Source organism: Triturus cristatus, chromosome 8 (assembly GCF_964204655.1).
Source record: "Triturus cristatus chromosome 8, aTriCri1.1, whole genome shotgun sequence".
Taxonomy (NCBI): Eukaryota; Metazoa; Chordata; class Amphibia; order Caudata; family Salamandridae; genus Triturus; species Triturus cristatus.
In genome coordinates, this window is record NC_140591.1 from 640671275 (window position 1) to 640697353 (window position 26079).

Below are 26079 nucleotides of genomic sequence, written 5' to 3' on the forward strand. Positions count from 1 at the left end.
TATCCTCCAGATGGCCCAGTACTACGAACACCAAAAGAATGAGAACGATAGGGCGTCCGAGAGAAAGAAAAAGGAACTGAAGGAAAGGGTAATGATCGCACACCTGCAAGGGGTGACCATAGGAAGGGAACCTCCCAAGGGAAATTACCAACCGACTGCTCCTAGAAAACTACCCCCTAGAGACCATGCACCCACACCCTACGGTGGACGCAGGGACTTAGACGAGAATCAGTGCGCGTTCTGCAAAGGGTTTGGACACTGGAAATCCCAGTGCCCGGTCCTTCTGGATATGAACAAGAATAGGGACACAAGAGACATAGCAAATAGCCCCAGAAATAGAGGACAGGGACGAGGATACACGAACGACACCACCAGCGACAGGCCAGGCAGACCAAACACCTTTGACCGCCCCCGACAGAACCAGTGCCAACAGTCCGACTATGAAAACGCCCATGACTTCGCATAGGACCGCCAGGAGCAAGGGAGGGATCCAGTCGAACTCCGTGTTGACCAGCAAGGTCCTTACGTCACTGCTAAGGTCCTGGGCACAAAGTCTCCATTTTTGGTAGATACCGGGGCGACACGTAGTGCATTATCTAAACGACTGATTTCGAGGGCACCCTTGTCTGGCTCACACGTAACCTCGATAGGCTTCGATGGAACGCCCTCCACAAATCCCTTGTCCGCACCAATCTCCTTTGACTTGGAAAATAACACCACTGACGCGTTTCTGCTCTCCTCCAACACCCCCGACGCTATTATGGGTCTTGATTTACTAAAATATTTCCGAGCTACCATCAGATGTTCCCCAGACGGAGTACGAGTTATACTGCACGATAACCCAGATCTGTTCAGGCCTTGCCTCACGCGACGTATGTTCTCTATAACCGATGCTGACTTGTCCCTACTAGACGCGTTACCCTCACACCTGTGGGCTAAAACCGACTCAGACGTAGGACGCATGGTGATCAACCCTGTACACATAACTGTCCGACCGGACGCGATGCTCCCAAAGCTTCCACAGTATCGGATATCGCCCGAAGGCGAGAAGGCATTGGTGGAAATCATCCAGTCCCTAGTCGACGCAGGAGTGGTAGAAGAAGTAGTCAGTAATGTTTGCAACAGCCCTATCCTACGCATTGTAAAGAAACAAGGCGAAGGAGATGGGAAAGCATACCGCTTCATTGTTGACTTACGAGAAGTTAACAAAGTAGTCATACCTCAGTACACCGTAGTCTCAGACATCACCACCATCCTCACCCTGATTCCATCCACTGCCACTACCTTCACTGTTATTGATCTCAAGAACGCATTCTTTTCCATCCCCATCCACCCAGACAGCCGCTACCTTTTTGGCTTCACCTTAAAAGCCCGTTCGTACAGATTCTGTAGGGCACCCCAAGGCTACACTGAGAGTCCGAGCATTTATAGCCAAGCCCTCAAAAGACAACTAGATGCAGTCCAACTACCAGATGGAGTGGTGTTAATACAATACGTCGATGATATTCTTTTGGCGGCCGACACCACTCCACTCGCAGTCACAGCCACCATCCACCTCCTCCACTTCCTCGCGGAGAACGATCACAAGGTCTCCAGGAAGAAGTTGCAATTCTGCCAACCCCAAGTGACATACCTAGGCCACCTCCTATCCAAAGATGGGAGGAAGCTTACTCCTGATCGAATTCAGACCATCCTAGAAACTCCCATTCCCAAAACTCAGAAACAAGTGCGGTCCCTGGTAGGCCTCACCTCCTTCTGCCGACAGTGGTTGCCAAACTTCAGTCTTATCGTAAAACCTCTGCTTTCCCTGCTGGCCAAAGACGTCCCCTTCCCCCTCCCCTGGACACCCGAATGCCAATCCTCCTTCAAGGAATTACGAGATGCCCTTTGTTCAGCACCAGTCCTAGGGACCCCAGACTACACTAAACCTTTCTCCCTCTTCACCCACGAAAGGGAGGGGTGCGCATTGTCTGTCCTAACACAGTCCATAGACCCCAAGCAACGCCCTTGCGCCTACTTCTCTGCCACTCTCGACCCTGTAGCCAGAGCCTTGCCCGCCTGCCTTCGAGCAGTAGCCGCCACTGCTGTCTCTATCCGACAAAGTGAGGGGATCGTGCTTTCAAACCCCCTCACCGTGCTAGTACCCCATGCAGTTGACACCCTCCTGAACCAGACCAAGACTCAACACCTGACTAGCGCACGACTGACTGGTTACGAGCTGACTCTGCTTGCACCCCATATCACGCTGAAGCGATGCACCACCCTGAATCCAGCCACTCTGCTACCTCTCCCTGACACTGACCCCAATGCGTCCCCTATACATGACTGCGTGACCCTCACCGATGAACAGAACAAGAGTAGGGTTGACCTCCGAGACACTGCCTTCCCGGACCCTGACGGAGAACTGTGGGTGGATGGCTCATGCATCAAGCTCCCCGACGGCACCACCTCAGCTGCCTATGCAGTCACCACGGCCCGAACAGTTGTTGAAACAGCCCGCATCACACAGCGATCCGCACAGGCGGCTGAGCTGATTGCTCTCACACGAGCGTGCATCCTAGCAGCAGGGACAACCGCAAACATTTACACCGACAGTCAGTACGCCTTCGGGGTGGTTCACCACTTTGGACTCCTATGGAAGGAGAGGGGATTCCTGACTTCCCATGGCACACCCATCCTACATGGAGATCTAGTCTCTGCCCAGACCGAAGCAGTCCTCCTCCCCGCACGGCTGGCTGTGATCAAATGCCAGGCACACAAGAAGGTGACAGACATTATAGGACAGGGAAATGCTCTGGCTGACATTACTGCCCGAACCACAGCCGAGAATAGGTCCACGACACGTATGTACGTGACCAGGTCACAAACTGAGAGATGGAAGGATGCCAGGGAAACGATTAGGGACATCCAATTAGCCAGCACACCACACGAATTGACTGAATGGGCACGGGTAGGATTGAAAGACGATGAAGGCTGCTGGCAGACTAAAGACACGAACAAATGGTTGCTACCTGACTCATTCCTGATTCCCATGCTGATCATGACACACTCCCCCGCACACATAGGGTCTGCCCCCATGATCGAACTCATCTCCAAAGTCTGGCACAATGATAAGATCCCAGACTCAGCCAAACGTCTGGTCCAACAATGCCTGGTATGCCTCCAACACAACCCTGGTAAAGGAACTGCTGTACCCCGGGGAGGGTTTGGGGTTCCTAACCATCCCTTTGAGGTCCTACAGATGGACTACATCCAGTTAGAAAGGTGCCAGAGCCTGAAGTACGTACTCGTCGTTGTGTGCGCCTTCAGCAAATGGGTGGAAGCCTACCCAACCCGCGACAACACTGCTATGACTACCGCAAAAGTACTACTGAAGGAATTCTTCCCCCGTTACGGTCTTTGTCAAATTTTATGGAGCGACAACGGCCCCCACTTCGTAGCCAAAGTTATCCAACTCATCTTAAAAGGGTTGGGTGTAAAACAAAAGTTCCATGCGGTTTTCCACCCCCAATCTGCAGGCTTGGTTGAGCGACATAACGCCACATTGAAGCTCAAAATAGCCAAAATAGTTGCCACCACAGGATTGAAGTGGCCAGACGCCCTCCCGCTAGCATTGCTATCAATGCGTTCCACTCCCACCAAACACCACTTAACCCCCTACGAGGTCGTCTTCGGGCGGCCCATGAACCTTTGGACTGCAACGAAACCGACATCCATTCGCGACGTCCCGGACGTCCTCATGTCTGACTATTTGTACAACCTAACTAAAACATTGTTTGTTATCCATCAGCAGGTGCTGCAAGCCATTCCCGACGCTTCCAGGGGTCCCGGACACGATATCCGACCCGGAGATTACGTCCTAGTGCGTAATTTCCAGCGTGCAAGGAGTCTGGAGCCCCGGTGGACGGGCCCCCTGCAAGTCTTGATCACCACCCGAACAGCTCTTCGAGTGGAGGGGAAGCGCAACTGGCTGCACGCACATCACTGTAAGAAGGTATCACCGACCCTGACGACAACCGACAACATCACCGGCCAAGGAGGACCCCCGGACAGAGACCGACCATCCCTGAGCTGCTACCAGAATACAGAGACACTTGAGTTAACGAAATATCCCGACCCCACTGTGCCATCCAAAGAAGGGTACAACCTGCGACGAAAGGAGGGAACTTCGGCTAAGCAGACCACGAACTAAGTTGAGATCCCAGATCGGTAGCCTAATCACCTCAAAGGGCTTCCAGGAGAGAAACTAAACAAAGCCAGTGGTTCTGCCCGCTACCGAGTCCCTTGAAGATGATGGAAGCGCCCGACATGAAGGTGATGGAAGCAACCGGACGTCCGAAGATCCACTATCTAAACCCAAAGACTGACAAGATGCACAGCTCAAAGACTATCGCGCTTTTTATTACCCTTCTCTTTTGCCTTCTCCTCATGGCCACCTTCTGGATCATGGAAGAGAGCTTACCCGCTCATAAGACATTGCTGACCACTGTTCAACCTACCACCATGAAAGAACACCATTTGATCTCGCTTTCTCCCCAGCTGCGAGAAAGGCGTAAGGAGTTCTGGAATAACTCTTTCGTGCAGTTGCTCCACCAACACAATCTTGCCGCCAATGCCACTAATTGCTGGATCTGTGGATTGCTACCGCATGCCACTGGACACTCTATCCCTTTCATCCCCTCACCTTTCTCTGTCCATGGCTCCTGCCTCGCTTGGCTAATCCTCCTGCAAGAAAGCTACAAGGACAATGCCACTTCCAGCAAAACTGTGTCGCACTTCTACCATGGGTTCTGGCTGAACAAAACTGGAAAAACTTCTGCTCCCTTCTGTCCTCTAAGATCAAACACTTCCTTTCATATGGACATCACTGCCAAAGAACGAGTTGAAATGCAGGTGTTCAACAACCCAGCCAGACCCACCTTCTCTTACCTCCGGAAACGAACGGCCGCCACCCTAACAGTGGCTCTGTCCGTCATCAACATCACAGGTCTTGTGTGCCTCGAAGGTCTGGGAACACAGCCGGTGGGCCGCAGTTCCTGTCTCATCACCCGAACATTGGACTCAGTCGACCCACCCTCCTTTGTTACCTCCCCAAATATGTACTTCGTCTGTGGTACTAAGGCCTACACCTGGCTTCCGAAAGGCTGGGGAGGCACCTGTTACATCGCTTTTATCCTTCCTCCAACATATGTGGCTCCAGCAAACCACCACCGGCAGAAACGTGCCAAGGACATTGTGCAAGCCGACTCCACCGGAGCACAGTTCATGGATGCAGTAAAAGGACTTGTCCCACTTTGGGGTCCAATGGCGAACAGCCGTGCCATCCGACACTTAACCCAGGCAGTTGAAACAACAATGAACATTACGGCTGGCATCCTCACCAACAACACCGCCGAGCTTCATGCTGTCCGCCTGGTGGCTCTCCAGAACCACCTCGTTCGAGATGTGGTTCTGGCTGATCGTGGAGGAGCATGCCGCATCATTGGGTCCAGCTGTTGTACCTACGTACCGGACAACTCACCCTCCGTCTACAAGGCGATCGAACACCTCCACAGACTTTCCTCAGAGGTGCATCAGGAACAAGAAGGATGGTCGCTTGGGAATTGGTTTTGGGACTCAATAAAGAACTGGGGGTGGAGGTTGTTTACGTTTATCCTAATGCCGATTGTGATTCTATGTGGATGTTGCCTGGGGATTCAGTGCTTGCCACCTTTATGTTCACTTTTCACGAATTACATCTGCCCTAAGACTCTGAACTTTGAAGCAGAACGAATGAAAGCCCTGTACGACATAGAAGTACGTGATATTATGGGGATAGATCCGAACTAAACAAGCTGGCGAGATATGTTAAAAGGGAGGACTGTGGAAATTTAGTTCGTATCTGAACATTATCTGCGCCATCTTGTCTCTCCCCAAGTGCCACACGCAGAAAACGCGCGACGGCCATCTTAGGCACCATGGTCTCATTGCCGAGCGCCAGCGTGCCCCTCAGGCGCTGCGAACGTCCCCCGCGCGCCGGCCGCCCCCGCACTCTCATACATGGACCATAAACCCCCTCCTTCTGCGTGACCCTGCCATGGAACCACATCCCGCGCCTGACCAACACCTCCTTTCATCCCATACATGGTCACACATCCCTTTGATAACCCCCTTCCACTGCGCCCGATTGTCCGAACCGATCCCAGGCCATCACCTAGCCCTGCGGATGCAGTTTATTGCCCCTACTGTAAGGGAACCGCCTCACATCAAAGGGATTACAGTAGATCAAGGCCCCCACCCCCTGAGACCCGACCAGTCGCACACACCCCGGGGAATTGGCGGAATGTCCAGCTGTGTGATAGCCATCTCCTACTGTGGGTGGGGTGGGGGCCTCTACTGTAGATATGTGTGGGAACAAGCTTGAAGTGGGGATTCCAAGGATGTCTTTCCGTACATCAAAGTCTCAACAAGAATGTATCACGTGTAATAAAGCAATAAAACTGTGTATAAGAGGCCAGGCCTCAGAGATGTGGAGAGAGCACCTCGAGACGATACCTTGCTGTCCGATCTGACGTGTTCTGTTCCGACGGAATAAAACTGTTTCCTGCCTTCCAGTCTCCGGCGCCTGCCTCTTTTGTTGGTTAATTATCGAATGGTATAAGAGGCGATTACCGCCGGGCAATACTTGAAGGTTATCAACTGAAGGTGCCGCTACCATTTAACAGGGGCACATATTAAATAGTGCAGTGTTTTGATGTTCACCCGCCTCAAAAGTATTTTCACAAAATATGCGCAAAATGATGTATTTTGTCAGAATAAGGTCCTCATAAATGTCTAAAAACCCATCGGTGAAGCAGGCAGTTCAGACAATGCAATTTTACTCTGCATATCTACAATTCTTCATTTCACTTCTTTTTATTTTTCAATATGCCTCTTCCAAATAGCTTCTCAATCACATATAAATATCATCAAACTCCGTGGAAGGGAGCAGAGTGGAAAAAGTAAACGATGACTTGACTCTCACAATATCATGTGGATCACAGCAGAACTGGACTGATTTTTCAGGGGTCATACAAGTGTGCAACCACTCATGTTACAGAGACACTACAAGTTTGGGCTTTCGACGGTTAAACCTATCTCAGTAGTTTTATCACTTAAACATCAGCTTAAAATGTAAGCAGGAAAATGTAATAATTTTGACAACAAACATTTTGAGACTGCACACATCTTTCTATCAAATATAATCTTTCCGGTTTTTTTTTGGTTCAAAGTATTTCATAACATTTTACAACCAGAGGTAGACAGTGGTAAATTAAATAAATATTGGTGTTTTCTACCTTCCGCACTGTATAATCTTCCGTTTTTGATAATAAACCGGATTCTCAAAATGCTAGGCTGCACAGAGTTTGCCAGCACGAGGAGACAGCAGGAATGCACCATATCTTTGTAAATATGAGTCACTTCTACTTTTTCCCTTTCACGCAACGCAGCGTAGTAACTTTGGTTGCTGCCCTGTGTTTCGTGAAAGTTTAATAATATCCACTCAAGGAACTCTCGTTTGTGCAGAAAATGTTGTTTGGGAACTCTAAAACTAGAAGGAGCTTATTTACAAGCCCAGTGTGCCGCTGGAACGTCACTTTTTTGACGTTCTTTGTGTTGCACTGTGCAGACTCATTTCTACGATAGCATGGAAAGCCACCCCCTGTGGCTTTTCATGGCCTCGTAGATATGGTGTAATGCAATGCGGCGGAAGTTGCTACATTGCCTCACACTGCCTCTGGGAGGTGTACCATGGGAGTTGCTGTAGGTGTTCCCACTCAGCTCCCATGGTTTTTGACACTTTCCCAAATTTACAACATAGCACAAATCTGTGAATGAGTCAAAACCCTGCGGCTCCCCAGGGGTGGCGTTACAGTTGTTTTTGTGAAGGAAGATATCCCTTCCTGCACAAAACAAGCATTTCCAATGCCATTGGTCTGTCAATTGCAAGATTTTGGGCTATTGGCATTGTAAATGACAATGCCTTTTATTTATGCGATTAAAAAACCTGTAATAATAAAAGGCATTGTCATTAACAATGCTATGCACATATGCCGAGGCACACCAAATTTAGTCCATGCTGTAATATAGGTAATGTCCAATATAATGAGTCGAGGAAGTCCGTAAGAAATTCTTTTTTCTTTATTTTCTTCCAAAAATCCAATTACAAAACACACTGGCAGCCATTGTCATTACCAATACCAATAGGTCAAAGTTTCGAAAATGCGAGATCTATTGCATTGCAAATGCTTGTTGTTGCAGGGTCCAAGGTACATAGATATGAGACACATTCCACAGTTGTCTTGGGAGGAGCCGGGAATCACGTGTGTAAGGAAGAGCACATAGTTATCTGAGGAGGAGCCGGGCCTCACAGGGAGTGAGGAAGAGCACACAGTTGTCTGAGGAGGAGCAGGGCCTTATAGTAGTTAGGGAGAGCACACAGTTGTATGAGGAGGAGCCGGACCTCATAGGGAATGAGGGAGCACACACAGTTGTCTGAGGAGCAGCTGGGCCTCACAGGGAGTGAGAAAGAGCACAGCATTGTCAGCAGAGCCGTGCCTCACAATGAGTGAGACAGAGCACGCTGTGTTCTGAGGAGGAGCTGGGCCTCACAGGGAGTGAGGAAGAGCAGCTTTGTGGCATCTTAGGAGTACAGGCGCCTCTAGCCAGCTATGCTTGTGTACGTACACCCTTTTGCCCATACTTAATTTGTGTTGGTGGTGGCTGCGTGTGGCCACTTGCGCTTATGTCTAGGGATCAGGGTGTATATATCATCATCATCCTACCCGGTTCCAAAGCAAGAGAGAGAAAGACAGCTAAGGAAGAAACAAAACCGAAGAGAAAGATAGACAAGCATTTGCAATGGAAATTGGGCTTGTATTTGTGAGAGTTAGAGGTATTGGCTTTTCCAGTGTTTTTTAGCTATACCGAAAAGCATTTGCGAAAACAAAAAAAGAGGGGCATTCAAAGTGGCGTACTGTCACACACCCGGTTTCTTTGGCACTTACCAGCCATTTATACTAAAGAAATATTAAGATTGACATAATCAGTAATGGTGCCTTAATTGATGGAGAATTAAAATGCACCCTGAGAAATCACCGTTTTTTTACAGAGTTCTAGCTCTTGTGGTGCCCGGCTATAAGAGTGAGTACATTGGCATAGTAGAAGCTGTCGCATGGTCAGTGACTGGCTGCCGCCCCCCTCCCTATGACCTCACCCACCCCCAGACACAGGAACATAGAACGTGGTATCTTTGGAAGGCGGGAGGTCGCAACACCCCCCGGCCGTATTTATTAAGTTATAAAACAATAAAATGTATGATTGCACGATAAACAGTTATACAAAAATCAGCAGGACATTAGATACATTATTGTCAACAGGTGTGAGTGACTATCCTTAACAAAACTCTAATACAGATTGTTTCCTAACCGAGTCTAACATCCTCCTCTGCATTTTTGTATACTAACATTTCAGGGCCATATGGCAAGGTCGCTAACCGGTGTTAGGTCCTACTAGCTGCGCCTCCCCTAAAGATGTGCGCATGCGCAGCCGGGCCCGGTAATTACCCGGTCCACGCCGTGAACTTCATTTACCCACTTAAGGAGGGCCCTTACTCTGCGCCATCCGGTGACGTCATGAGTATGCACGCGCGGGATGGCTACCAGCCTAAGGAAAGCGTGACTCCCCAACCCGCGCCCCTTTGAAGCACCAGTTACCTTGCCCCTGAAGTTCTAGGAGGGGCCAATGTCCCCTCTCCCTGGACGGGAACCTCCATAGGATGATGCCCGCCCACTCAGACCTTAAAATAGTTGCTCACCGGTCATGACCTTACCGCCACAGGCCAGCATTGTTACCCGACGATCTGGCCTCCCCCTTACCTAGAAAGAAAAACATGTTCTGCACGCCTAACATAAGAGTGGCCAACAATCCAAATCACCAATTTCCTGTGTCCTTCGCGCTGCGCTGGCGTCGATCGTTGACGTCCGGTGGCGAGTTCCTCCCCTGCGTCACAGGATTGAGAAACTGCAAGAAACTAGAAACATACCAGGTGTGAGCACCATCCTGTCACAACATGTCAATTCGTACATAACGTTTGTAACGTTCGGACGACCATCTCCCCAGCCTCTTCACATTCTCAACTGAGAGACCCCTCACCACTGCCTCCGTTGCTGCCCCAATCCTAAATGAGTGGGTGCCGAATTCTTTTGGATCAAAACCTGCCAATCGAACAGTTAGCTCTAAGACTCGCCTAAACTGGTACCTAGTCAATGGTGTACCGTCGGCGTGACACAACAGTGCGCCCCCCGCCGTGCTCTCTTGCTGCCTGCAGAAGGCCTCCACGTGAGAAACCGGGCAGCAAGGGTTGGCCCGGGCCCGGTTGAGCACTATGGTGTGACCCCGAGACTCCTGATCAGTTTTTGATCTCTGAATTGTGCGAAGAAAGAGACCGCCGCCCTATGTCTGCTCACAGCCGCCACTGAGCGCCCTTCCCTATGCGCCATCCGGTGACGTCATGAGTATGCACGCGCGGGATGGCTACCAGCCTAAGGAAAGCGTGACTCCCCAACCCGCGCCCCTTTGAAGCACCAGTTACCTTGCCCCTGAAGTTCTAGGAGGGGCCAATGTCCCCTCCCCCTGGGCGGGAACCTCCATAGGATGATGCCCGCCCCCTCAGACCTTAAAATAGTTGCTCACCGGTCATGACCTTACCGCACGCCCCATTCCTAATAAATACGACGACCTATGGGGAAACAATTCTAAAAGACAATTACACTGACTAAATCATACATCATGTATAACACCGTAGAGCTACAAAGGGAAAAAAGGGGCCTAAACACATTTGCAGCAGCAACACATAATACAGTACCATTACTACAATGGGAGAGAAAGGCCTACGAGAAATCAACATCATCAACATAACATTCCGGATACAGGATCGATCACTACACTGAGAGAGAAAGTCCTACAGAAAACCTCATCAGAAAATAAACATTTCAACTATAGTTTACAATGCCTGCAAAATTAATCTAACAACATCCTAGCAATGTACACACTAAATCGGACTAGCAACACATCAACCGCGTACTCCAGGGATGGTGGGTGGGAAAATCAGAAACCCCGAGCCCAGGGCACGTCCGGTGTGGGGGAGCGACCAAGGACCGAGAGGGTCACCTGGGCGCTCCCCGCTTCTTTAACCCCCTCTGCAACCCGCCCCCTCCCCCCCGACCCGGATGTCGATTAGCGACATCCGGGTCAAGGGAGCGTGGCAACCAATCGGTGGCAGGGTGCACCCCAAAGGACACGCCCCACCCCCGAGAGGTCCCGGAGGTAAGGGTGGTCGCCGCACCGCCATGCAGGCGGGGGGCCAAGAGCCCCCCCTTTTCACATGGTCAGTGACTGGCTGCCGCCCCCCTCCCTATGACCTCACCCACCCCCAGACACAGGAACATAGAACGTGGTATCTTTGGAAGGCGGGAGGTCGCAAGACCCCCCGGCCGTATTTATTAAGTTATAAAACAATAAAATGTATGATTGCACGATAAACAGTTATACAAAAATCAGCAGGACATTAGATACATTATTGTCAACAGGTGTGAGTGACTATCCTTAACAAAACTCTAATACAGATTGTTTCCTAACCGAGTCTAACATCCTCCTCTGCATTTTTGTATACTAACATTTCAGGGCCATATGGCAAGGTCGCTAACCGGTGTTAGGTCCTACTAGCTGCGCCTCCCCTAAAGATGTGCGCATGCGCAGCCGGACCCGGTAATTACCCGGTCCACGCCGTGAACTTCATTTACCCACTTAAGGAGGGCCCTTACTCTGCGCCATCCGGTGACGTCATGAGTATGCACGCGCGGGATGGCTACCAGCCTAAGGAAAGCGTGACTCCCCAACCCGCGCCCCTTTGAAGCACCAGTTACCTTGCCCCTGAAGTTCTAGGAGGGGCCAATGTCCCCTCCCCCTGGGCGGGAACCTCCATAGGATGATGCCCGCCCCCTCAGACCTTAAAATAGTTGCTCACCGGTCATGACCTTACCGCACGCCCCATTCCTAATAAATACGACGACCTATGGGGAAACAATTCTAAAAGACAACTACACTGACTAAATCATACATCATGTATAACACCGTAGAGCTACAAAGGGAAAAAAGGGGCCTAAACACATTTGCAGCAGCAACACATAATACAGTACCATTACTACAATGGGAGAGAAAGGCCTACGAGAAATCAACATCATCAACATAACATTCCGGATACAGTATCGATCACTACACTGGGAGAGAAGGTCCTACAGAAAACCTCATCAGAAAATAAACATTTCAATTATAGTTTACAATGCCTGCAAAATTAATCTAACAACATCCTAGCAATGTACACACTAAATCGGACTAGCAACACATCAAGCGCGGGGGCGCTAGAGGGCGCCGGACTGCAATGGCCGCACATCCGTGAGGCTCCCGCCCGCCGGGCGAGATTCGTAATTCATCAGCCCATCCTGCACATTGGTCCTACGGCGGGACACAGGGCCCCCGCCTCGAGACGGAGCTCCACAGTTGATGCCGTGGACAGGGTGACCCCTACCCCTCTTGCCAATCCATAACACATACATCCGCCGTCGCCGAGCGGCACCAGGTGTGACCGTTGCGGCCTATTGATCTCCACGGCGTGGTCGTAGCGACCCCGGAGGGGGTCTCCCATACCGGCGCACCTACAGGGCACGTCAGACTTGCTAGCCTCTCACAATGGGGAAGTCAGATACTAAGCAGTCCCGGCTCCCCTTTGACACCCCAAAGAAAAAATCCCGTGCCCCGCCGCCGGGAGACGGCGACTCTGATGGTAGGGATATTGACGAAGTGGACTGGAAGGCGCTTCTCCTTAACATGCAAACAAGCCTGACCTCCATAGACTCCAAGATTGACGGCATGTCACGCCGCCTCGACTCAATGGTGCATAGACTTGATCAACAAGAGGAGCGGGTCAAGGAGTCTGAACAGCGGATCTCAGGCCTGGAGGATGGGGCAACGGCCACTGAAGCCAAAGTATCGCAGATGGAGAGACTGCTTAAGGTGATCGCTGATAAGAATGAGGACTTAGAAGCGAGATCACGCCACAATAATGTACGCCTTCTTGGGTTGGCGGAGTCCACCGCGGTGGGCAAAATGGAGCTCTTTATTGAAAAATTACTTGCTGACTTGTTTGGCACCGCTGCCTTCTCGACACAACTGGTGGTGGAGCGGGCGCATCGCACCTTGGGCCCTCGCCTGGTGCCGGGAGCCCCTCCACGGCCTGTACTTATCAGATTCCTGAACTATAGAGACCGCGATACCCTGCTCCGCCTCGCCCGGGAGAAGCAACCTGTCCGGTTCGAGAATACCACCCTCTCCTTCTTTCCAGATTTCACGCAATCGGTGCAGGAGGCTCGCCGTAAATTTGGCCCGGTTAAAAAACGACTTATGCAAAGCGAAATCCAATACTCCATGTTGTACCCGGCCCGGCTCAGGGTCTTTCATCAAGGCAAGCCCCACATTTTTCAGGACCCTTCTCAGGTGGAACTCTTCCTGAAGGACTGCAGGCGGGCCCGCGGTGCTGCTGAGTCCCAGTCGGGGGAGGCAGGCTCCCGCTCGCCCACTTCTGCTCTTGACTGATCGCATCTTCACAGCTCCTGCAATGGATCCTCGCAATGCTGACATTATGCTCTGCTCTCGCCTGGGGTTTAGGCCCGGGCGCTCGCTATGTCTGTTGCTTTTGGCTCTAGCCTAGACTTGGTAGGCTACAACCAGTTGAGCCTTAATTATCCCCTGGATTCCTGGATGTGCACTACATCTGTATCTTGCCTTGGCACCTACCTCCCCCTCCCGTGTTTTCCGCAGGCTATTGTCGCTAGCGGACAGCGGGTGCAATATCGGGGGAGTTGGAGGCAGGTCCGGAGCCCTCGTGTCCCCCAATTGGGTATTCCCCAGAAGGATATGATTCGAAGTTGTGGGATTAAGTGGGGTGGGGGCGATGCCCGACGGGTTGGGGTTGTCGGAGTGGGAGGGCAGGGAGGATTTCAAGGGGTTGTTCTTGTTAAGTTTACAGTACATACTGATATGGTTACTTGGCATAGCGTTGATGCAACATCTGACATTTCAACGGCACAGTGGCACCAAAGAGGGAACGGCACAGTGAGTCTCATGACTTGCTCTTCACCCATCGGCAGATATGAGTCACATGGTGAACCTTGACATCACTGGGGAGGGACTACTCTCCGTTATCACCTGGAATGTAAGAGGGTTGGGTGACCCTAGAAAGAGGAGACAAATTTTGGGAGCTCTTGACAGGTTGGGGGCCCAGGTCGCATTCTTGCAGGAGACACATATGGATCCCCGACGTGGGAGTCCCTTTGCCTCCCGTTGGGCGGCGCACTCTGCCTTCGCTTCCTATTCGTCCTATGCAAGGGGCACTGCAATCCTGATAAAAAGAAATGTCCCGTTTGTTCCCGTGGGTGACGCTGTAGACCGGGAGGGAAGGTATTGCATGGCTTGGGGCAGGATGGGAGTGGAAACTGTCACATTTGCCTGCTCATATGGTCCTAACTGTGACGACCCGAGCAGCTTCATTGCTCTCTGGAACAAGATCAGGGAAGTGGGCGCAACACATCTTATCTGGGGGGGAGATTTTAATGCTGTGCTTAATCCTGCTTTAGATAGATCCAACCCCTCTGCCCAACACTACACCACCACACACAAGTACCTACGAGACATTTGCGATGCTCAGGACATCGTAGATACCTGGCGCCACTTACACCCGACTCAGACGGAGGGCACACACTGGAATACCGCCCATGCCACATGGGCCAGACTGGATTACGTTTTAGTTTCCAGAGGATTGGCACCCTCACTGGTCACAGTCCAACACGTAGCACGCACTTTTTCGGACCACTCCCCGGTATTGGTTAAGCTCCGCTTACCGGACATAATGGGTAGGCCACCCGCCTGGAGACTCCAACCCAACATTTTACTAGATGAACTGTTCCGCTCTGAACTAGGTCAGGAGCTTGCCGACTTTCTTACTCACAACAAGGGTTCAGTGGAGCGAGTTGCTACTCTCTGGGAAGCGCTGAAGGTCACAGTGCGAGGCATCTGCATCTCAAAGAGCTCGGGAGTACTGAGAACTTTGCGTGCCTCATTGCGCACATTGGAAACTACACTACACACGCTCGAAACCCGACCGGACTTTGCCACCGACTCGGATACACAGGCACAATACAGAAAGGCCCTTTCGGACTACACCTCCACCGCCGAGAGGGAGGTCAAATTCCGGGGTAAATATTTTAGGGCGAGGGCTTACGGTGAGGGCGAGCGGCCCGGGAAATTTCTAGCGGGAATGGTTAGGCCCCCAAGAGGCTCAAATTTCGTTTTGGAACTGGAGGGAGGTGACGGGATGCCCCTGCGAGACTCGGACTCGCTTCTAGCTGCCTTCACTGCCCATTATTCTGCCCTTTACTCAACTACCAGGGTGGGTGCACTAGATATGGACGACTACTTGAGGGAGCTGACGCTGGGCTGGCTCTCAGATCGTCACCGGGAGTTCTTAGCTGAACCCATTGGTCTGGACGAAATCAGGGACGCTATCAGGCAGATGACACCCGGGAAAGCCCCTGGCCTGGACGGCCTGCCTATGGACTTCTACAAGGCATACGAGGATTTACTTGCGCCGGTGCTTCGGGAGGTTTATATGGAAGCTCATGAATCCGGAACACTTCCCCCCTCCATGCAGGAAGCCCTAATCACCTCGCTTCTAAAACCCGGGAAACCGCCTCAATACTGTGACTCCTACAGGCCACTCTCACTAATCAATTGTGATGCAAAAATCTTGGCCAAAGTACTGGCCAATCGCTTGCAGCTAATATTGGGGGGCCTGGTACTGGCAGACCAAGCGGGATTTGTCCCCGGCAGAGTCACCTCCCACAACCTCCGGACCCTCTTCTCTATAGTGGACAATGTGGACCCTAACTTGCCTCTGGCGGCTGTCCTACTGGACGCCACCAAGGCATTCGACTCCCTAGAGTGGGACTATCTCCAATGTATCCTGCGGAACATGGGGATGCCGATAGGATTCACGCAATGGATCGGTATCCTTTACCGCAGACCAGTGGCTCGGGTGGGGGTGAATGGTCGGATTTCTGAGGCCTTTGCTGTATCCAGGGGAACTCGTCAGGGGTGCCCCCTTTCCCCATTATTGTTCGCCATAGCGATGGAACCGCTAGCTGCTCGTCTTCGACAACACCACCGGGAAAGGGCTCTGCGATGTCTTCAGAGGGAAGTGCTCATATCATTGTATGCGGACGACATCACGCTATACATCCGCGACCCTGCTGCTAATCTTAACCCTATCTTGAGGGAATTCATTCGGTTTGCTGGCCTGTCAGGTATACACATTAATTGGGGAAAATCCACTATCTTCCCGCTCACCGCGGCCGCCCAGCCTTTTCAGCTAGATTACCCTCTGAGATGGTGTGAGGACGAAGTCCGCTACCTGGGCATTCTACTCTCCCGTGATAGGACGGAACTGATGCGGATGAATTATGGTCGTACGTTTGACCATATCCAAACTTGCGTGACCAGATGGATCACGCTGCCCCTTTCTTTTGCAGGGCGGGCGTCTCTCATAAAAATAGTGATCCTTCCCAAGCTACTTTACCTCTTCTTAAATATCCCATATTTCCCGGGCAGGTCCTTCTTCCGCCTACTGCGCTCCGAGCTCATCCGATTGGTGTGGGGGGGGAAGAGGCCGCGCCTGAGCTGGGACGTCTTGACTCGCCCATTCGCCCAGGGGGGCTTCGATTTACCGGAGCTCGAACTTTATTACTACAGCGCTCAGGCCCATTATGTTCACCATTGGATTCGCCCCACTCCCTTTATGCCGCACATAGCGGTGGAACACTGGCTAGTGGATCCTATCCCACTGGAGGGTGCCATCTTTAGTGCGCCGGAGACTAGGGCTGCACACCACACCACAGTCTCCAGCTCGGCTCTAGCGTGGCGAAAGATAGCAAAAGAAGCCAGAATGACACTTCTGTATTCTCCTCTGCTGCCTCTGGCATATCATCCCCGGCTCCCCATTCTGCAGGAGCAAATATTTAAGAAATGTATGGCCAAACTCAACATCAAGACGTGGGGAGACCTGTACCATAACGGGTTATTTCGGTCTCAATCGCACATGCTGGCGGACCTCACACCCACTCCCATGGATACATTTCTTTACACCCGTCTGCGGGGAGGGGTGCGATCGCTGACCGAGGGATTCCCGGAAGAACCACCCACTCTAGACCCTCTACATCAGCTGCTTAAAGCTTCCACTCCGGCACACGCGGTCTCCAATCTATATCACTCTATACGTGCGGTGTCTGACCCGGGAACCTGCAGGGCCCGCACCAGGTGGGAGGCTGACTTAGGGATACCCATAGAGGACGAACTCTGGAGTTATTGTTGTCTCCAGACCGCACAGATCTCCTCCAGTAGTCGATTCAGGGTTATCCACTACAAGTTCCTGCATCGTCTTTATTGTACTCCAGTTCACATGTGTAGGGTGGGCCTCCGAGGGGATGATCTCTGTTGGCGATGCCGCGCACCAGAGGCAGATTTTTTGCACATGGCTTGGGGCTGCCGGGAAATAGCCGACTACTGGCAACAAATATATTCCGGGATTTCGGAAATGATAGGAGTCTCACTTACACCATCTCCGATGCAGGCACTCCTGGGGTACACGAAAACCATTAAGAAACCAGTTCGCCGGTTTGCCACCGTTGCTTTCCTCCTTGCGAAGAGGCTAATCGCCTGTAGATGGGGTAGGGGCAGGGCTCCTAAATACAAAGACTGGCTCGACAACATGGTGCATTGCCAAGATACACTGCTCTGCTATGCTGAGCTGCTACCCACAGCGTCCAGACCAGTGGATATTTGGAGTCCCCTTACGACATATTTATTATCACACCCGCTGACATAGCACACCCTCACTTACCCGATTGCCCGAATTCTAGGCCACTGATTCCACTGGATCATTCCATTTGGGAGGGGGGGTGGGAACTCTGTTAGGTGAGGGAGGTCCTGGATCTCACTCTTGATCGGCGGGTCGGAGCACCCGCTACTGACTGTTGGTCCCTCCGAGAACTGGCATGCCCTCTTTGGGAGTACAGGAAGGCGATGAGGGTATAGTCATCCCAAATGTCACCACAGACCACGAATCAGGTGCCACTGTGACCATGAGTTAATGTATTCCTCGGGGGTGGCTTGAGAGGTCACTACCCTCTACAGAGTCAACCTATGCACATATTGTAATGGTTTCTCAGGTTTAATAACACATACAAATCACATGACGTAAAGTATGTTGCGGCCCCACTGAGCATCGTACTGTGGCACTACTGTTTACTGTAACGCTGCCGGCCCCTGAAGGGGTTGGAGGCGGACAGCTGTGTACTAAACCATCATTCAGTTTATATATTACGCTGCCGGCCAGTTGCTGGTTGTAGGCACAGGGGCTGTGTACTGCTTATGTCCAACTTAATAAAGGTTTTTGAAAACTAAAAAAAAAAAAAAAAAAAAACACATCAACCGCGTACTCCAGGGATGGTGGGTGGGAAAATCAGAAGCCCCGAGCCCAGGACACGTCCGGTGTGGGGGAGCGACCAAGGACCGAGAGGGTCACCTGGGCACTCCCCGCTTCTTTAACCCCCTCAGCAACCCGTCCCCTCCCCCCCGACCCGGATGTCGATTAGCGACATCCGGGTCAAGGGAGGGTGGCAACCAATCGGTGGCAGGGCGCACCCCAAAGGACACGCCCCACCCCCGAGAGGTCCCGGAGGTAAGGGTGGTCGCCGCTCCGCCATGCGGGCGGGGGGGCCAAGAGCCCCCCCTTTTCACATGGTCAGTGACTGGCTGCTGCCCCCCTCCCTATGACCTCACCCACCCCCAGACACAGGAACATAGAACGTGGTATCTTTGGAAGGCGGGAGGTCGCAAGACCCCCCGGCCGTATTTATTAAGTTATAAAACAATAAAATTTATGATTGCACGATAAACAGTTATACAAAAATTAGCAGGACATTAGATACATTATTGTCAACAGGTGTGAGTGACTATCCTTAACAAAACTCTAATACAGATTGTTTCCTAACCGAGTCTAACATCCTCCTCTGCATTTTTGTATACAAACATTTCAGGGCCATATGGCAAGGTCGCTAACCGGTGTCAGGTCCTACTAGCTGCGCCTCCCCTAAAGATGTGCGCATGCGCAGCCGAGCCCGGTAATTACCCGGTCCACGCCGTGAACTTCATTTACCCACTTAAGGAGGGCCCTTACTCTGCGCCATCCGGTGACGTCATGAGTATGCACGCGCGGGATGGCTACCAGCCTAAGGAAAGCGTGACTCCCCAACCCGCGCCCCTTTGAAGCACCAGTTACCTTGCCCCTGAAGTTCTAGGAGGGGCCAATGTCCCCTCTCCCTGGGCGGGAACCTCCATAGGATGATGCCCGCCCCCTCAGACCTTAAAATAGTTGCTCACCGGTCATGACCTTACCGCCACAGGCCAGCATTGTTACCCGACGATCTGGCCTCCCCCTTACCTAGAAAGAAAAACATGTTCTGCACGCCTAACATAAGAGTGGCCAACAATCCAAATCACCAATTTCCTGTGTCCTTCGCGCTGCGCTGGCGTCGATCGTTGACGTCCGGTGGCGAGTTCCTCCCCTGCGTCACAGGATTGAGAAACTGCAAGAAACCAGAAACATACCAGGTGTGAGCACCATCCTGTCACAACATGTCAATTCATACATAACGTTTGTAACGTTCGGACGACCATCTCCCCAGCCTCTTCACATTCTCAACTGGGAGACCCCTCACCACTGCCTCCGTTGCTGCCCCAATCCTAAATGAGTGGGTGCCGAATTCTTTTGGATCAAAACCTGCCAATCGAACAGTTAGCTCTAAGACTCGCCTAAACTGGTACCTAGTCAATGGTGTACTGTCGGCGTGACACAACAGTGCGCCCCCGCCGTGCTCTCTTGCTGCCTGCAGAAGGCCTCCATGTGACAAACCGGGCAGCAAGGGTTGGCCCGGGCCCGGTTGAGCACTATGGTGTGACCCCGAGACTCCTGATCAGTTTTTGATCTCTGAATTGTGCGAAGAAAGAGACCGCCGCCCTATGTCTGCTCACAGCCGCCACTGAGCGCCCTTCCCTATGCATTGCTTCTAGGTAAGCTGCAAAGCTGTCCTCCTGGGCCCACCTAACCTCCCATTCCTGCCCCAAGAAGGCCCGGTAAGACAAAAACGCCCCTTCGTAAGCTGTCTTGGTCCTGGGGGCTAGGCTAGCAACCACGAGGTCCTGTAATCTGGGGCACCAATCTGCCAAAGTCCTGCCGGGAACTGCGCTGGCGAGGGGTCTGCTGCAGGAAGATGTTCCCTGAAAGCCTGCATTTTAAAGCAAGAAAGGGAGTCAGCTGCATTGTTGAGTATGCCAGGGACATGCTTGGCTCTGAAAACCACATTCAATTTTAAGCATCGCAGCACAATCTCCTTTATCAAGCGGAGTATAAATGGACAGCGTGCCCCCTGCTGGTTTATACATTCCACAACTGTCATGTTATCAGACCAGAACACCACGGATTGATTGCATAAGTGTTCCGGCCAGACCATCAATGCTACCCATATTGGGAAGAGTTCCAGGAATCCGATATTGGCGGTCAGACCCCGTGCTCTCCAGTCTGCCGGCCACCGCTGGGCGACCCACTTGGTCCTCAGGATGGCACCAAAGCCCGCACTCCCCGCCGCGTCCGTCCATAAACCCAATTCTGCTGATGTGGTGGGTGGACCCGACCACACTGCTCTGCCATTAAAATCCTCCAGGAATGCCATCCATATACGCATATCCTGGCGAACCTCAGATGACAACCTCGTGTGGTGATGTTTCTCCTGTAGCCCTTTCATAGCCTGGGCAATGGAGCGTGAGAAAGGGCGTGCCATTGGGATGACCCGCATTGCAAAATTCAGTTGCCCCACCACTTCCTGTAGCTGTTGCAAGGTAACCTTGTCTGTGCGTAGGCATCGTCGCAGGGCTGCTCTAAACCTAGACACTTTGTCCCTGGGCAACCTGAAGCATCCTTCCACTGAGTCAATTTCGATACCAAGGAATTCCAAACAGGTGGACGGGCCAACCGTCTTCCCCAGTGCTAGCGGGACCCCAAAAGTCCGCATGAGCACGCAAAATTCCTGCAATGCCCAAGCACACTCCTGAGATCCCGCTGCACCTAGGAAAAGGAAATCGTCCAGATAATGCATAACCCGCTGATGGCCCGTCGCCTCTCTCATGACCCATTCCAAAAATGAGCTAAACGTCTCAAAGTAAGCACATGATATGGAACAGCCCATGGGCATGCATTTGTCCATGTAAAACTTGCCCTCAAAAGTGAAACCTAAGAGATGGTGGTCCAGAGGGTGGACTGGGAGGAGACGGAAAGCAGATTCTATGTCTGATTTTGCCATCATTGCCCCTGGCCCCAACGCCCGCAATAAGTCCACTGCCTGGTCAAATGAGGCATACTGTACACTACAAATCCCCTCATCAATAGCATCATTCAATGACGCTCCTCTAGGTGCCGACAGGTTGTGTATCAGTCTGAAATCACCTTTCTCTTTTTTGGGTACTACCCCTAGTGGAGAACACACAAAATTGGGTACAGGCACCTTCAGGAAAGGGCCAGCTATCCTGCCCAGAGACAGTTCTTTGCTAATCTTCGCAGCCACCGGCGGGATTCTGTTTTACCGACAATTGATTCCTGCAATGTGTGCTACCCGTGTACCCCCCTGCCGGGATCCTAAAACCTTGGGAGAAACCTTCTTGAAGCAGAGTGGCCGCTGTGTGGTTCGGGTACCTATTCAACCAAGGAATCATTGCCAAAACATCTATAGGGGAGGGGATATTCAAAAAATCTGTCCTACTCTGGCTTCCCCCTCCCCCTCTGACTGTGGTTGCCCTGCTTGGATCCGCACGATGACTCGGGGTGGGAAGGGTGACCACAGACCGAACATGCATGCCTAAATCTACAGGTGCCAGGGGCCCTTGTGCAGGAGCGCTTATTGAAATCCCAGCACACCCCTTTTCTCTCACTCCCCCCCCCTACCCCTACCCGGGACCTCACTCCCCTGGGCCGACCGAAAGGGATGTTGGGGTCTGGCGGAGTACCCCCTGCCCGCACCGGTGGGCTGGGGTGGGGCCGCGTTTCCTGAAAACTGTTTATGCCAAGACACAGAGTCAACCCTGTCCCATGCCAGCAATGCGTCAAATTCTCTAGCTTTTCTGAAATTGACATCATACTCCTTCCAGGCATCCCCTGGGTACTGTTCACTCCACCCCACAATCCTACTCTGGTAGCAAGCCAATGGCGCCTGAACATTGGGAGGCCGTTCGGCCATGACGGTCGTGAATACTGCGAAAGCCCTAACCCAGTTGAGCAAAGTTTCCTCCACCCTAAATCTAGAACACTTTGCCCTCCATTCAGTCGGAAGCATCCACTCCTTCCGTATCTTTGCATGTTCCATTTCCCTGCTATCAAGTAATAATGAAAATATGTAAATATATTTTCCCGCCCAGATCATTTCCTTCGTTGCTTGGGACACATGTTCTGCCAAATTTTCACTCCTGGAGGGTATTGACCCGTCCCCCAAAAGAGGCAGCGCCAATTCCTTACCATTGTCGGCCACCCGTGCCGGTTGACCCCATCTGCGTTCGGTTGGGCGGGGCCGGAACCTGTAAGTAAAGAAGATGAGGGAACCGCAGTACTGCTGGCCGCTGCTGCCGCCTTAATCCTTTCTACCAGCTGTGCTGCATCCGCAGCGTGATCCGATGAAGCAGGTAACACGCCCCCTTTTTGCAGCCAAGGCAGTAAAGCCGCTATTTGAGATACCAATTTGGCAGGGACCGCGTCTGGATTACCCGCTGGGACCGGGGGCGCCGCAGGGGGGATGGCCGGTGGCACTGGTATGGCAGGCAACGGAGTGACCGGTGGCACGGACGGGGAAGGAGGCCCCGCAGAAAGGGGCGCCAGCGGTATTGCAGAAGCCGGTGCCGCGGGCGCCGGAACTACCGGCACAGGTAGAAGAGGTACTTGAACCGGGGGTGGAATGGAAACCGGAACTACCGGGGATGGGGCACCGTGCCTGGGCTTCTTGGCCTTAGACTTGCGAGGTGGGCTAACGAAATCCCCCCTTGACAAGGGTGCCTTTCGCTGCCGGGTGGGCCTGCCTGAAGGACCTGGGAGATCAGCAAACCTTTCATTCATGTGGGCCTCTAGTTCATCCACTTTCCCCAACCTCCTATTAATACTGTTCATCTCCCGCATCATGGCCTGCATCATAGCCTCCATCCTGGACCCTCCTGTACTACCCTCCGACCTCGACATGACTGCGTACCCCTATACTCCTAATAATCCACACAGGCTCAAGTGCGCTTCTTACCGTCACCAGATGGAGGATGTACAGGGGGCTGTAAGCACCATGCAACTGCAACCGCAACGCCCCGGCTTCTCCGGTTTGTCAGGGGTGAGTAAACTCTAACGTAGACCCACCCGGCGGCTACCAGAAGCAATGAAATGCGAGCCCCCCGTTCTCCTCTTACCGTTCAAATCCTGCGCACTCCCAGCCGGAATTGGCGTTCACCACTCAGCGTCTCCTACCCGAAATTGCAGGGATGCAGTTGAAAACTTAAACCCCCAACAGTGGTACTGTCACCGCCTTCCTGGTATGGAACAACAAAAAAGCGATTAATAAATGTGCAAACCTCATACAAATGGGTGACCCGGGACACCCCTCGCGCATCAGCAGCTGGAAACCAAACGAACCAGCAACAGCGCTGCTAAATTATCCTCCTGCTGATATTTAGACAAAATTGCAAGGGTATGTACAACGCTCAATGCCTAAATCTGGCCACGGAGCTGGCTCACCGCATACAGAGATACTCCCCCACCCCTACACGCGATGGCACCTGGTCACGTGAGTTAAAGAGAGACTTATGGGTAATGCCAATCCTTGCGTTTTGTTAGGCACGGGGAGATTAAGCGATTTGCTCAGAATCACAGGATGTTCGGTTTTCCTGCCGAGACTCGCACCCAGTTAACTATTGCTTACCGCGCATTAAAAAAGGCGCCCGGTGCGCAGGCACAAAGCCGCTCGCTTTCTCACCCCCACGCGTTGAACACTCGAAATTGCCTAGGCGTCCGACCGCCAGAAAAAGCCGCACAAACCGCGCACAAGCCCCCGACACCTCACCTCAATGCAAAGGAGCGAGAATCACAGGATCAAAAACCAGCCGCCCGCCCTCGACCACAAAAAGGCGGCAAGCTCCGCAGCCCCGGTCCCGCAGTCGGAAACAGCTTCCCCAACAGGCGGCAAGCTCCGCAGCCCCGGTCCCGCAGTCGGCAACAGCTTCCACGAGCCTCGAGCCCAGGGCACGTCCGGTGTGGGGGAGCGACCAAGGACCGAGAGGGTCACCTGGGCGCTCCCCGCTTCTTTAACCCCCTCAGCAACCCGCCCCCTCCCCCCCGACCCGGATGTCGATTAGCGACATCCGGGTCAAGGGAGGGTGGCAACTAATCGGTGGCAGGGCACGCCCCAAAGGACACGCCCCACCCCCGAGAGGTCCCGGAGGTAAGGGCGGTCGCTGCAACGCCATGCGGGCGGGGGGGCCAAGAGCCCCCCCTTTTCATTACGTTCCCTGCCTCCTGTTCAGCGCTCTGTGAACCCTGCATTTCCGCTGTGCTCGGCTACTTGTTTCCCTAAGTGAAAGATCTGGTTGTTTATTACTCTCCGAGTCAAAGTGCTTCTTTTAAAAGGAGCAGATGAAAACTCCACGCTGTTTTAGGTATCCCAAAATTGCAGCAGGATGCCGCCTGATATGATAAAACAATTCCATGATACATTTATGGACACCTAAAATTAAGGCGCGCTGATAGAAGAGCATGTAGCTCGTTTTTAGCCTGATTGCTCTGTGATAAATGCTAACAAAAGCTATCACAGTTCTGCATATGTTTACTGGCCAGACAAGAGGTGTGTTAAGTGAATTAAGTGCAGCCTTAGTCAGGTAATTTTTACAAGCTGGAGACCGATGACTGATTGGAATGGAGGGGGAAGTTAGAACAGAGAGAGTGGGTTGGAGGAGTGAGGAAAGAGACACAATCAAAGAATAACCAGTGTGGCGCTCGTGAAAGAGCGCAGCGCTGATAGAGCTCATACCTCCAGTTTTAACCGGACACCAGAGCCAGTACATGTCCGGGGCAGCTGCGAGGAGCAAACACAGACCAGTGCCCCCTGCTCTGAGGCAAGCAGCACAGCCCTCCCTCTGGTTCGCCTCCTGGCTCTACTGTGAGGCAGGAGCCTGCTCACTGATTGGGAGAGAGGGTGTAGAGGAACCGGAAAAGACAAAACAGTGAAAGCAAAACCATTGTGGCGCTCGTGAAATGGACGCCGCGCTGATAAAGTAAGTATGTCCATATTTGTTAAAAAGTACATAAACAAACAAATGCGTCCGGCAACCAGAAAGAGGGCGGTAGCTTTACTAAAGTAAAAGCCCGCATGCCACACAATAAACAAACAAATGCGTCTGCCAACCAGAAGCTGGCGGCAGCTTTACTGAAGTGCTGCACACTTGTATGAAATTGAATAAACAAGTAGTCCCCAACAAACACATATCATTTAGTAGTGTTAGGAAACTATATTGGCCGGTGTTCCTCGAGTAAAACCGTAAATGATGTATCAGAGCTTTAACCAATAAGGAGCCAAGAAATTAAAGCAACACAGGAGTGAACCAATTGCAAGCTGGAGGCTGGATTACACTAGGTAGAGTGAATACAGGAGTTCTTGCAGACAGCGCTTGCACGCTGATGCTCGACCTAAACAGTGTGATTTCATCGCAGGCATCCTTGAATCATGGTGCAAGGGTGCCTATGATGGCACTAGGTAGCCATTTGTGCAACACCCCATGTGTAATAGGACAGGAATGTGCGTATCTCATGGAGACGTAGCA